The sequence below is a fragment of the Typopeltis vanoorti genome, chromosome 19 (genome assembly GCF_054136105.1).
Source record: "Typopeltis vanoorti isolate ZY-2024b chromosome 19, IOZ_Tvanoo_1.0, whole genome shotgun sequence".
In the NCBI taxonomy this organism is placed as follows: Eukaryota; Metazoa; Arthropoda; class Arachnida; order Uropygi; family Thelyphonidae; genus Typopeltis; species Typopeltis vanoorti.
This window is the reverse complement of record NC_143567.1, coordinates 75654993-75669857: the sequence shown is the minus strand read 5'-3', so window position 1 is coordinate 75669857 and position 14865 is coordinate 75654993. Positions and strand designations below refer to the sequence as shown.

The 14865-nt window shown below is 35.3% G+C and overlaps 1 protein-coding gene across 3 annotated transcripts in view; it reads right to left on the bottom strand.

The window, feature by feature from the left end:
• Window positions 1–14865, bottom strand: part of LOC150096255 (DDB1- and CUL4-associated factor 6-like) — a 443059-nt gene that overhangs the window by 149876 nt on the left and 278318 nt on the right. The window lies entirely within an intron of this gene.

Below are 14865 nucleotides of genomic sequence, written 5' to 3'. Positions count from 1 at the left end.
CTGAATGTCAGAATTACAGAGGTATTTCCCTACTGAGTGTTCCTGGCAAGATCTATGCCAGTATACCTGAGAAACGGTTGAGAAGAATTGTGGAAGAAAAGCTTGGTGAAGAACAAGCTGGATTCAGGCCAAATAGAGGCTGTCAGGATCAGATCTTCACTTTACGACAAATAGTCGAGAAAGCATGGGAATATAACAAAGGTCTGTATTTAAGTTTTGTCAATCTGGAAAAGGCATATGACAAGGTGCCAAGAGAGAAGCTATTCAATACGCTGCAGTTATATGGTGTCGATGGGGCATTATATCAAGCAATACTTAGTCTTTATTTGAGTTGTAAGTCAGCAGTTAGAATTGAAGGAAGTATAGGAAGATGGTTTAATGTTAAATCTGGTGTGAGACAAGGATGTACATTATCCCCTCTGTTATTCATTATCTATATGGATCACAATATGAAGGAAAGTGGTATTAAACCTGATATCAAAATTGGAGATGTTAATGTCAGCTCTTTGCTTTATGCAGATGATGTTATACTTCTAAATAAATCCGCTACAAGTCTGCAAGATTCTCTGACTAAATTGAATAGCTGTTGTAATAGATATGGTATGAAGGTCAGCAATAAAAAGATAATGAAAATAGGCAGAATCATTGAAAATGTCAACTGTGTTGTGAATGGAGAACCTGTGGAACAAGTAAAACATTTCAGCTATTTAGGCACGATTTTTAGTGAAGATGGTAAATTAAATATAGAAATAGACAACAGAATCAGCAAAGCTGGTATGGTGGGAAGTCAACTGAATAAATTCATATGGAATAAGAGAGAAATTAGTCGGAACACTAAATTAGCTGTATACAAGACAGTGTTCAAACCAGTTTTAACTTATGGATCTGAGAGCTGGGTCTGAAGTAAAACACTTGACCAAAGACTAGAGACCACAGATATGAGAGTCCTGAGAAAGATTATAGGCATGAACAGATGGCATCAAAGGCAGTATCATATTAAAAACGAGGATATTAGGAAAGAACTTGACATTGTCAGCATCCAGGAATGCGTTAGCAGAGCTAATCTCAGGTGGTATGGTCACTTAAACAGAATGAGCAAGGAAAGATTAGCAAAACAAGTGTTCTCTGCCAGGTTGGTAGCAAAACGACCCAGAGGAAGACCAAGATATAGGTGGATTGATACGGTACAAAGTGCTTTAGACAATAGAAATATAAGATCTGATAATGTTGGAGTCTTGACAAGTAACAGACTTATTTGGAGGAAAATTGTAGATAGGAAATTAATAATGATGTAATTTTTTTCATGTAGTACTATCATATCCTGTACACCCCTTGAGGGTACATGGCAGGAATTTGATAATGATGATGATGATATATATATATACACATAGGAAACTACATAAATAAATTAAAAATTAGTAATCTATACACAAGAATAATAAATATAGATTACTTACATAAAAGTAACATTCTTTATTTATAGAATTTTTGGACAAAGCATTATGGGTATTGCATCTTCAGTATGATTTAAAAGATTTAATAAACATATTATACACTTATGTAGGATATACATATGTAGCATAAACATATGTAGGATTAACAATGTAGATATGGAATCATGAACTGTAGGAGTTGTATGATCTAACTATGACTGAATCCTTTTTTAAAGTATGTCAAGGAGTAGTTTAAGCAATACTACTTTCTACAATAGAGATAAACAATGACTATTAAATCTATTCACTACTTTTATAGTTATTTAATAGAGACATGTGCATTAGAAATACTATATTTTTTTTTAATAACAACTTCATGCATGTAAGAGAAAACTAAATAAAATTTATTATTCTTATATGTTTCACTCAATATGTCATAAGCTTCATTCAGGGAGAAGACAGAAAAACTGATAGCAATTAAATTCTGAATAAAAAAATAAGTCATATAGCAAGCATATAATATCACGTGTCTCAGTTGCAGCTATCCAGCAGGAGGAAACACTATCAGAATTCAGAGACATGGGAATAGATGTATAATTAATTAATTTTAAAAAATAAATAAATAAAAATATTAAAAAAACTTGTATACCATTAATAGCCGTCACTTCTCATCGACACTAGACAAGACACAGAGTTCACCGGAACCATACCAAGATGTTACACTACAGTAGGTTTAAATCTGATCATCTATTTTTGAATCATGTGAAGCCCTACATCACCATTCTAATCTTAAATGGAAAGACTGTGCGCCTATTTTTAAGTTTTGGAAAGTGATTGCTGCTAACTGTTTATGCCTGGGACAGGATTCAAATCTGTGACCTGTTGGTTGGAGAGCAGATAAGGCCAGTCAGGTCAGCATGCTCCAGCACACATGATATACTCTTGCTTTGTTTCAGTCATGAAGCCACCATTATTTTTTATCATCACAATACCGCACTTGAAAGTGATTGTAGGGCTTGCATATTGCAACTCTACCATGGAAATCCATGTTGTGAGCCTTCGTTCTGAATGTTTTTGTGCAGATTTGTGTTCTAGTCGATACCCAAAAATCTGTATTCAACATGTGAGCCGATGAATGGCAGTTTTTACATATTACCCTTTGTAGAACCCTACAGTTACGTTTGAAGAGTATGGTGAGTTGTCCTCTGTGCAAGTTTTCTGTGCTTCTTTCCATCTCAGCATGATATTACTGATTGTTAACCTAAGATGGCCCAATTTGTCAACAATTTGCTGAACAGATAGGCCTTGAACATGTCATCCTATCACAATGCCTCCTTAAGTTGCAATGACTGCAGCAATCCTACAGGGGCATACTTTCCACAAATTTTGGACTAATCTTCCTGTAGGCATGTAATGTAGACTTGAACTGTTGTGGGGCAGACATCCCTTGACTTCACCCAACGTTCCATCCCACAAATGTTCAATTGAGATCAAGGCTCAATCAAGTCTGATGCCATTTATGTCCACAGACCATGTAGCTACAGCAACAGCCTTATGACATGGTGCACTGTCTTACTGAATGAGACAATGGTCAGTTCCTTAGAAATGCCACGAAGTAGGAAGCACTGCATTGTCCAGAATGTTCAGATACCTCTCAGTATCAATGATTGTGGCACCGCAAACAGGGGCCAAATCAGGAAAAATAGAACCATACTATCACACTCCCACCTCTGAATTTCATAGTTGGGGGTTATGCACTCTGGTACGAGATATCCATCCATCTGCTCGGTAGAAGGTGTAGCATGATTTGTTGCTCCATAACACAGCTTTGCAAGCGTTCATGTCCCATTATACAGGTTCTTTGCACCACTGAAGACAATGCTACATGTTGGTTTGGGTAATGTGGAGTTTGCATACTGCCATGGAAATCCATGTTGTGAGACTCGGTTCTGAATGTTTTTGTGCAGATTCATGTTTCAGTCAATGCCTGGAACTCCGCATTCAACGTGTCGGCCAACAAATGGAGGTTCTTACATAGCTCCTCTGAATTATTCTTTGTACCACCCTTATGCTCACATTCAATAAGTGTGGTAGGTCATCCACTGTTGATAGCACTTGCAGTTGACTCCCTGCATTTCCATCTTCAATATCCTCAAATGGGGGTGAAGACAAATTTCAATGCCAAAAAAACTCAAGCTCTCATTACCCATAAGAATAATCCTACCTCATCCCCTCTCACTTATGAGAATGTTCCAGTCTCCTTTCAAGATCAACTTTCTCTTTTTGGGTTGACTATCACAAACATATTATTTACATAGCCTCCTTAGATGCTAAAAAAGATCGGTGTTCTTTTTCCATTTTAAACATTACATCTCTTCCACTCAACTCCTAACACTTTATAAGTCTCAGATCTGACCAACTTTGGAGTACTGTTCCCACATTTGGGGTGGAGCACCAAAAACTTCTCAAAAATCTAAAACTTCTCTTCTTCTTCTTGATGATATTCACAAGAGGACTATCTGCTTAATAGATAACCCTTCCCTTACAGACTCCCTTCAATCACTATCACAGATGCTCTGTTTCAGCACTGCACTTTTCTATTGGTACTTTTGTGGGATTGCTCCTCTGAATTGGCTGCTGCCATCTCTCCAGTTTCTTCTAACCATGTAAAAACTAGAGCAGCTACTGGCCAACACCCATATGCTGTCCAGCTCCACAAACACACACTGAACTAACTTCTCATCAGCTTCCTTCATTCCTTCCGCCTCTATTCTTTGGAACAATCTCCCCCATACTGTTTTTCCCACCAAGTACAACTTTCCACTCTTTAAGAAACATATCATCAGGCTACATTTTTCTCCTTAATCACTTTGTCCACACATGTGACCTTTCATGAGGGGTCAACATAAAAAAAAAAATAAATAAAATGAAATAACATTGTTTCATTCAGTGATAATAGAAGATGTCGCCATGATGCTACCAACTAGGGAGAGTGATCATGTGGTTTTGATGTGGGGAGAGGCTATGCAGGTATAAGCTTTGTAGAACAAAAAAGAGATGTGTGGAATTTCAAAGCAAGGGCTATGATAAATTAAGGAAACAGATTGGTGATGTGCAATGGCTTAATCAACTGAAGGGGAGAGATTGTATTCTTAAGATTAGGAGGATAAATAAAGTAGGATGAATCATGGAATTATTAGGAGATACTGAGAACAAGGATGCCATGGAGAAGATATAAAGAACAGATACCCCTCAGCAGCAGGAAGAGGAGTATAAGGCCAGACTAGGAAGATGACAAGTGTAGTGAGGAAGGAGAAATTGGAATATAATAGGAAAGTGGCTGAAGCAGTGAAGCAAAATCTTAGAGAATTCTATAGATATTTTCACTAGTAAAAGAAATGGTGAATATGAAAGACTGACTTTAGTTACTGGAAATGTAACATGGATCACATCTACTGAAGATGGGAATTATGGGAATGTTCAATGAATGGTTTGTCAGTATATTTTATGTGGAGGGAAGGGGAGAATTAGTCTGGCTGGTTGATTGATTTCTAGTTTATTGGTACAAGGACAGCAAAGATCATACAGTGCTAAATTAAAACTTCCAGTGGCAAACAAGGTATTAATAAATAGCCATAAAGAGATAAATCAGTAAACATGTTATGTACAAAACATTATTTGAACAATGCAGTATCTATATATAAACAGAATTTAATAATCAAATATGTTTGTATAAAATAATTCTTTGTGAAAAGTGAAAAATGTCATGCAATTTGTCTGGGTCTGATCACATCTGCCTGAGTATATATGGCTTCACCATAAATGCAAAAATTTCATTCCTCTCTCATGTAGTGTGAGCACTCTACAGAAGATGATGATAAATGGTGAATGTGTGTTGCATTTTTTTGCACATAGGTGAATCATAGCCATCAGTAAATAACAATGTCTAAGGTGACTGTGACCTATGCAGAGTCAGTAAGAACAATCACACTCCACCCCCCCACCCCACCTTCTGTTTCTAAGTTGACTAGGCTGCCAATGTTTAATTTCAGGCTTAATCTCATACAATAAGAGATTAAGAAAAACATTCTGGAGGCCCTCAAAAAAAAAAAAAAAAAAAAGATTAGAAATGGAGGAAAGAGTATAGGAAAAAGAATCAAAGATGATATAAGTAACAAGAAAACTAATATAAAAATATTCTAGCTGTCTGGAGTAAATACTTTGAAAGATTGCTAACTGAAACAAGAGTGTCAGAAATCACTCAACAGAAACAAAATCGGGAATGTGTATCAGTACTTTAGTAGAAAAAGTAAGAATATAAGAACCTGAAATGTGAGAATGCAACTGGAGTTAATGATATTTGATGAGAAATGCTCAAATATGAAGGTATAAAGTTTTACAGTGGATACGCAGCATATAATTGGACCGAATTATGCATCACTTGACCAAGCACCAAATTGATGTTTTGGAGATTAGTTTGCCATCTGATGTATAATGATGTAACCTACCTATAAAATAATAGAGACCAATCAGAAGTCTATATTTTCACAGTTTTTTACATAAAAACTGTGAAAAAATTTGTCAAATTTTACAAAACACGACCAAGCGACACCAATATAAAAGTGACTTTTTTGATGTAACAACTAAAATATTTATTTTATTGCAACACAAGCATTTCTGATAATATTTTTAACTAACAAGCCAAAAATTAGTTCCAACTAACAGTAACTCGATTTTTAATAAGACAATAAAGTTTAAAGCTTTTTTCCAAAAACATCAATTTGATGCTTGGTCAAGTGATGCATAGTGCGATCCAATTCAGATGGCCTGCCTGGTCGGAGAGTCAATTAGAAATCTCATAATACCCAACTATAAAAAGGGAAATAAAACTGAATGTTGTTAGATCCTGAAGGGACGAATTTTAAAGAAATTATTCATTCAGAATCTAACATGAGAATTCTAGCTAACTTAGATAATACCTGCTCACCAGCAGAAAATTCTGATTTGTTGTATAGGAAATTGTGTAATAGTATATGAATTGTATCAAAAATATTTATAGTCAAAAACTAAACTGGAGAATTATCGATTTATGAATTTTGTAAGAAGGAAATAGTAGTTAAATTTGTCCTATTAAGCTGTCTGGAACTTCGTAAATTGCCAGACAATAAAGAGCACCAGTGCAAAGGTCGCATCTGAAACAAACATGTCGGCTGTAATGCCGCAGGGTGCTGTATACACGGAAGATGATGCAAGCATGCTTCCCTAGAAGACAGCACCTAATGGCAGTAAGGAAATTGAGGATCATCTTGAGGGCATAAAAATTAAGGGTCATGCGAAAAAGAAGAGAGAGGGAATATAAGGCAATATGCACGATATTGCGAGGTTTTTTGCTCCTGACTTCACCTCGAGGATTTCGGACCAGTGGACGGAAAAAGGATGAGCCAGGGTACTATGATGTTGGACGGCGGGCAGTTGTTCTGAGTATGCTGAACAAGATCCAACGACGAGCCGTTCACAAATCATCGGCCTACGGAGAAAATGTGCCAGTCGTTGGATGTCTCATTCGATAAGGAGCGGAGATAACCCTCACCAGAGGCAGTAATAAGTTTGAGTTTGGAAAATGTAGAAGGAACGACGTAGCCATAAGCCAGGCGGCGAGACAACAGATCGAAGGATGACCCGAACAACACGTGGCAGTTAACAGACCTTCAAAAAGAACTGGGTAATGTAAAGACCTTTAGTGTATGTTTGAAGGAGATAGAAATAAATGATAGATTAAGTTATGTGGACAATCCATAGAGGACTCAGATAAGAATTCGTAATTTGAGATCGCATAATTCTGTTGAACAAAGAAATGTCTGGAATGAATCTATATAGTTGCATGTGACTGAAATTATATGTGTATTTGTATTTTGTGGATGACCTTTATCAGATAGTAACAAGTTGTATAAAATGTCTTTAAGAGTAGCATGCATAAGAGAATTGATTTAGAGTGATATCGTCATTTAGTTCTATTGTTTTGTATGATTAGTATTGTGACCTGAGTGCAATTTTGATAAGTTTAGCATTATGTAACTAGCGTAGCATGAGATATTAACCTAGTAAGAGATTTGGAAGTATTAGTATTTTAATCCAATTTTAGTTGTAAATGTCATTTGTTCCAATAAGCATGTTTTGTTGCATATACCTGACTCATGCCTGAATTCGAGACTTCATATTACCACTTACAAAAATTAGAACCATAGTGGGAGGATTTTTGATGAATGTGTTTAAGTAATAGATCATTGGCCACGATTGCAATTAGTATCGATATCTATTTAGTGTGGGTTAGAGTGAATGCCAACCAATCTAGGAATATTCCCTGAACCTGAATAAACTCATGTTATAGGATACTGGCTGGCACAGCATAAAAATATAAATTTGCCAGTGTCCGAAAAGGAATCATTCCTGGGTAGGGTCGAGTTAGGCACACATAAAGAAGTATATAAAAGAGGAGTTTGTATGACAAAAAATTTAATAGGTATAAAAAAAATAAAGACATACTATAATAAAATAATAGGAATAAGATAAGAACCAGAAAGATATATATATACGAGAGGAATAAAATTTATAACAATGGCGTTTTAACAATGTGAGTATTACAGAGGAATTTCCCTAATGAGTTGAGAAAAATTGTGGAAAGGAATCTTGAAGAAGAATAAGCTGGATTTAGGCCAAATCAAGGTTGTCAGTAACAGATTTTCACTTTAAGACAGATAGCTGAGAAATCATGAGAATATAACAAGGATCTATTTAAGTTTTGTAGAAATGGAAAGGGTGTGTGACAAAGTGCCAAGAGAAAAGCTGTTCGAAATGATACAGTTATATGGCATAAATGGGAGATCTTATATCAAGCAATACTTCATCTGTATTTGAGTTGTTAGTCAACAGTTGGAATTGAAAGAAATAAAGGACGATGATTTAATGTAAAATCAAGTTGGAGACAAGTGTGTACATTATCTCCTCTGTTATTCATCTACATGATCACAATATGAGGGATAGTGATATTAAACCTGATATCAAAACTAAAGATGTTAATCTCCAATCTTTACTTCTGAATAAATGCAGGATTCCCTGACTAAATCGAATAACTGTTGTAATGAATTTGATATGAAAATCAGCAGTTAAAAACATAGACAATGAAAATATGCAGAAACAGTGAAAACATCAACTGCATCCTGAATGGAGAATCTATAGAAGAGATAAAATATTTTGCTATTTAGACACAATTTCAGTGAAGATGTCAAAATTAAATAGGAAACAGACAACAGAATTAGCAAAACTGGTACAGTAAGAAGTCAATTGAATAATTTATATGGAGTAAGAGAAACATTAGTCAACACACTAAATTAGCTATGTACAAGACATTGTTCAACCAATTTTAACTTACAGATCTGAGAGATGAGTTAGAAATAAACACTTGATCAAAGACTGGAGACCACAGATATACGAGTTCCCAGAAACATCAGAATAGTGAATAGTTAATGCAATATCATTTAATATGATATTGCATTAATGAGAATATCAGGAAAGAACTTGACATTGTCAGTATTCAGGAATGTGTTAAAAGAGCTAATTTCAGGTCGCCGCTTAAACAGAATGGGAGAGGAAAGGTTAACAAACTAAGTGCGCTTTGCCAAAATAGCAGGAAAAAGACCCAGAGGAGGAATGAGATCAAGGTGGATCGAATCAGTAAAAAGTGCCTCAGAATACAGAATTATAAGATCTGATAATACTGGAACTTGACAGATATCAGATTAATTTGGAGGAAAATTGTCAATAGGGAGTTATAGCGATGCAATTTTTAATGTGGTACCATCATAATATCCTTCATATTTACAAATTTAGCGACACAAAACACGTGTTGAAATGATTATTTTACTTATTATTAATAAAATAATAACCTTTCGTTTCGACCTCCTGTATCGAGGTCATCATCAGAAAGATACATGTGTATAGGAAACCAAGCTACATGCTCTTGCAATCTATAACATTAAATTAAATCTATGCTATTAATTAATCTTTTTATTAGCCTAACCTAGTGATAAAAAAATAAAAATAAAATAATAATAAAAAAAATTAAATTAAATTAAAATTAAATAAATAAATAAAATATATATATAAATAAATAATTAATAAATAAAAAAACTACAATAAACTCTGCTAAAGTCCTCCTATACTAAGATTCTTCTGGATTTGTACATTTCAAGTTGCTATTGAATGTTAGGTAAAAAACACTTCACCAAGTCTTCTTGTAGTGGGATTTTTCTTTGGCTTATTCTGGTTGCTATAAAGGTTGCAAATGGGTCCTCCACATTCTTGGAGTGGTTAGGCTATCATTTGTGTTCAGATTTGGATTATGTTTGAGCATTTCACATGCTTCTTTAAATTTTCTCTCGAACCAGGTTTTGGTGAGGTGTAGGAACTTGGTACCTTTCCAAGATAACCAGGACATTATAATCACAATATATATATAAATAAATAATTAATAAATAAAAAAACTACAATAAACTCTGCTAAAGTCCTCCTATACTAAGATTCTTCTGGATTTGTACATTTCAAGTTGCTATTGAATGTTAGGTAAAAAACACTTCACCAAGTCTTCTTGTAGTGGGATTTTTCTTTGGCTTATTCTGGTTGCTATAAAGGTTGCAAATGGGTCCTCCACATTCTTGGAGTGGTTAGGCTATCATTTGTGTTCAGATTTGGATTATGTTTGAGCATTTCACATGCTTCTTTAAATTTTCTCTCGAACCAGGTTTTGGTGAGGTGTAGGAACTTGGTACCTTTCCAAGATAACCAGGACATTATAATCAGAACCAGGTTTTGGTGAGGTGTAGGAACTTGGTACCTTTCCAAGATAACCAGGACATTATAATCACAAAAGCAGATAAAGGGAAGGCCACTGTTGTTTCAGATCGGACAACTTACATAGAAAAAATGAACCATTTGGTATCAGACCACAACACCTACCAAATGGTAAACTACAACCCACGAAACGCATCAAAAAGAAAACAACTGAATTAATTAAATCCGTTAACACATGGCCTGAAGAAACAACAAAAAAAACTAATACCTCATTATGCCCGCACGCCCAGAATTTATGACCTGCCAAAAATACACAAAACAGACACACAACTACGTCTGATTGTTGAAGGAATCGACAGCCATAATTACCACTTAGCCAAAAAATTAGCGGCCACACTCAAGGAATTGCTAGGTCAGTCCCCTTCCTACATAAAAATACACAACATTTCATAAACAAAATTAAAAACATTACACTCAACGACCAAGATTTATTAGTCACCTTTGACATAACTTTCCTTTTCACCAATGTCCCAATCAATGACACTATCTTGCTCCTACAGAACATATTTCCACATGACATCACGTACCCTCTTTACCTAAGTACTTCACTCCGAATATTTCGTGTGGCAAAACAATTTTTACCTTCAAAAATAGGGTACAGTTATAGGCCCCCCCCCAATAGCTAACCTTCATATGGAAGACTTTGAGCAACGAGCTCTAGAGTCAGCGTGCCTACAGTCCAAAATTTGGCTGATATGTCGACGATACTTTTGCCATTTGGCCCCATGGCTGCAAAGCACTATATAACCACCTGAACAAACAACACAAACGTATCCAATCCACCATTGAAATGGAAAAAAAACAACTCTCTTCCGTTCCTAGACACACTAGTCACACGTCTTCCCTCAGGCTGGCTCTCCTTTTCAGTCTACCGCAAACTTACACACACACACAGGCCAGTACATACACAAAAATTCCGTCACCACCCAACACAAAAACTAGGAGTCATAAGCATCTTAAACACAGAGCTCAAACTATTTGTTCAAATGAACAAGCTCTAAACCAGGAATACAAGATCATCAACCATACATTTATAAAAAATGGATACAGTAAAAAAAAAAAATTCATAAGATCCTCCACAGAGATACTAATAAAAACAAAAAAAGAGTTCAAGAATGCTATTGTCATACCTTATGTTAGAGGCATTTCCAAAAAAATAGACAGAACACTACAAAAATACAACATCAAAACCACCTTTAAATCCCCAACAAAATTAAGACACCTACTCAGTTCTTCCAAAGATCCTCTTCCACACCTAGCCCACCCAGGGGTATACAAAATACAATGCACATGTAACCTACCATACATAGGGGAAGCAGGGCGAACCATCGCAATTAGGAAGGATGAACACAAACGACACATTAAATACCTCCATTTTGGAAAAAACCGGCCTTTCTGACTACAGAATTGATTGGAAAGGTACCAGGTCCCTACACCGCACCAAAACCTGGTTTGAGAGAAAATTTAAAGAAGCATGTGAAATGCTCAAAAATAATCCAAATCTGAACAAAAATTATGGTCTAACAATTCCAAGAATGTGGAGGATCCATTCGCAACCTTTATAGCAACCAGAACAAGCCAAAGAAAAATCACACTACAAGAAGACTTGGTGAAGTGTTTTTTTTTGTGTTTTTTTTTTTTTTTTTTTTCCCCTAACATTCAATAGCAACTTGAAATGTACCAGAAGAAAATCTTAGTATAACAATCTGAACTGTACAAATCCAGAAGATCTTAGTACAGGAGGACTTCAGCAGAGTTTATTGTAGTTTTTTTATTTATTTTATTTATTAATTATTTATATATTTTTTATTTATTTAATTTTTATTTATTTTTATTTTATATATTTTTTATATTTTTAAAATTATTTAATTTTTTTTATCACTAGAGGTCAGGCTAAAAAAATATTAACAGCGTAGATTTAATTTATCGTTATAGAGTGCAAGAGCATGTAGCTTGGTTTCCTATACACATGTATCAATACAGGGGTCGAAACGTCAAGTGTTATTTTATTAATAATAAGTAAAAATAATCATTTCAACATGTGTGTTTTGTGTCCCTAAATTTGTGATGAATGCTGATCACTGTGTAATCTTAAAAGAAAGAATCATAATATCCTGTACACTCCCTGAGGGTACATGTCAAGAATTTGATGATGATCTCATGCAATTTGTGCATGAGATCGTGAGATGAGATGGACTGTAAAGAACTCAATCAGTCTGTACAAAATACATACTTTTGGTAGCGTTTTTCTTTTATATGCACAAGCTGAATGACTTGCAACTTTGCTGTATAATTACTGCAACTATGTAGGATCTGATGGAATAAATAGTAATGTCATGAAATACAGCAGTGCAACCAACACAGGTCTCAGATCATGAACCATCAGTACAGATAGGAAACAAATCAGAGTGTACTGCACTATGAGCATTAAATAACTGCATATAGATGGTTGGTGGAGTATGAGACTTCCTTAATAGGCACAGTGAGAGGTTGTTACAGGACGTAGTGCAAACCTGCTATGGAGGAATGCTGTTTATGTTATGTTATGGTGCAAGAAATGTTGTCAACATTGATTCCAGTAACTTGTGTAATCTATTTCACATGCATACCAAAGAGATGAATGGCACACATCAATATTTCACACATTGATGTGTGAAATATTGAACTTCCCAACACAAAGAAAACATACTAGTCTATGTAGCATGCTGGAAAAAACTAATTGTGGGGTATAGTTAAGTTAACTATGCCCTACAATTTTCATCTAAGTGATAGAACAGGTTCATTTGCTTCAATACTGCTTCAATACAAAGACTGAATGGGCAATGTGTGAAAAGCACTAGTAGGTATGTGTATAAAATGATGAACAGCATTCAACCATCAGAGCATGCTTTCCCTTGCAGAACTGTAAATCTGGGACCCATAATCAAGCTTTGAACATAGAAATGCATGATAAAGGCACTTGTATGTTCAGCACCTCATTCTGTAGAAAAATGTTTCCCCAAAGCATGGTGTACATTTCCTCAGGGGATACTTGAAAGGTCTTTATGGGATATAGAAACACTATTTTTTTTCAATTTTGATTATCTTTTATTTTTTATACTTGTTGCTGTATTGTCACAGACGAGTGCAGTTCTATTCGACACTTAATTTTTAACAACTATAAAATCTAAAGGAATATATACACGAAATGTGTCGCTTGGTATATATCGACCAACCTCCATTAGCAACATGTCTGCTTGATGGCACAGCCATGATCTACCTGCATGTTCGAATTGTTTGCATTAAAAGTTTAAATTCAAGTACTTTGAACCAAACAGTCATACCGCTGCTACATTTTGGAATCATTTGTACACATTAATAATGAATATCCCGTTGTCAGAAAAAAGCTCAGAAGTACTTCTGTCCTTCCACAATTCACGTCTTTTTTGAAGTTTGGATTTCTACGCTTGAAGGCCACTGAAAAATATCTGTATTAAAATTCAGATATCCTACAATAAATTTAGTTTAATCCTTTATCCAAGTGTAAGCAAGCAAAGTTTGCGCCTGAAGTATCTTCAGGACTGAGGCAACTCGTGGTAAATGGGGGACCAAGCTCTCATCACTACTTGTCTTAGTATCTCCCATAATGCAAAGCACATCTCCTTGCAGACATGTGTAATGCTATGCATTAAGGGAAGGCCATTATCCAGACCGGTTCTGATCTTTATTCAGGTTTCGTCAGTGGGAGCCAGACCCGAGGTAGTGATACTAAGGTGGAAGTAATGGAGAAGTCATATTTACCTATAAGAGTTGCCAAAAGGTGTCTCACCTTATTATTAAATTACTCTGGATTTAGAGAAAGATATTGGAATTTTTATTTTTTATTTATTTTTTTCCCACTTGGTTAGATTATAATAAATTTTGTTTAATCCTTTATCCAAGTGTAAGCAAACAAAGTTTGCACCTGATGTATCTTCAGGACTGAGGCAACTCATGGTAAACGTGGACCAAGCTCTCATCACTACTTGTCTTAGTATCTCCCATAATGCAAAGCACATCTCCTTGCAGACATGTATAATCCATGTCTGCAAGGAGATGTGCCACCTTAGTATCATTACTTCTGGGTCTGGCTCACACTGACGAGACCTCAATAAAGGTCGAAACCGGTCTGGGTAGTGGCTCTTCCTTTAATGCATAGCATTATGCATGTCCGCAAGGAGATGTGCTTTGCATTATGGGAGATACTAAGACAAGTAGTGATGAGAGCTTGGTCCACCTTTATCACGAGTTGCCTCAGTCCTGAAGATACTTCAGGCGCAAACTTTGTTTGTGTACACTTGGATAAAGGATTAAAGTAAATTTGTTATAGTCTAACGAAGTGAAAAAAAAACCTTCCAAGATACCCTATAAGTTAAAAATATAAAAATGAATTTAAGTTAACAATAAGGCATTTTATAAAAGTAGTTAGTTAAATGTATGTTTCATTTTGTATATCACAAGCAAGATATATTTTGCAATGTTATTCTTATCTTTGACTTCTAAAGTC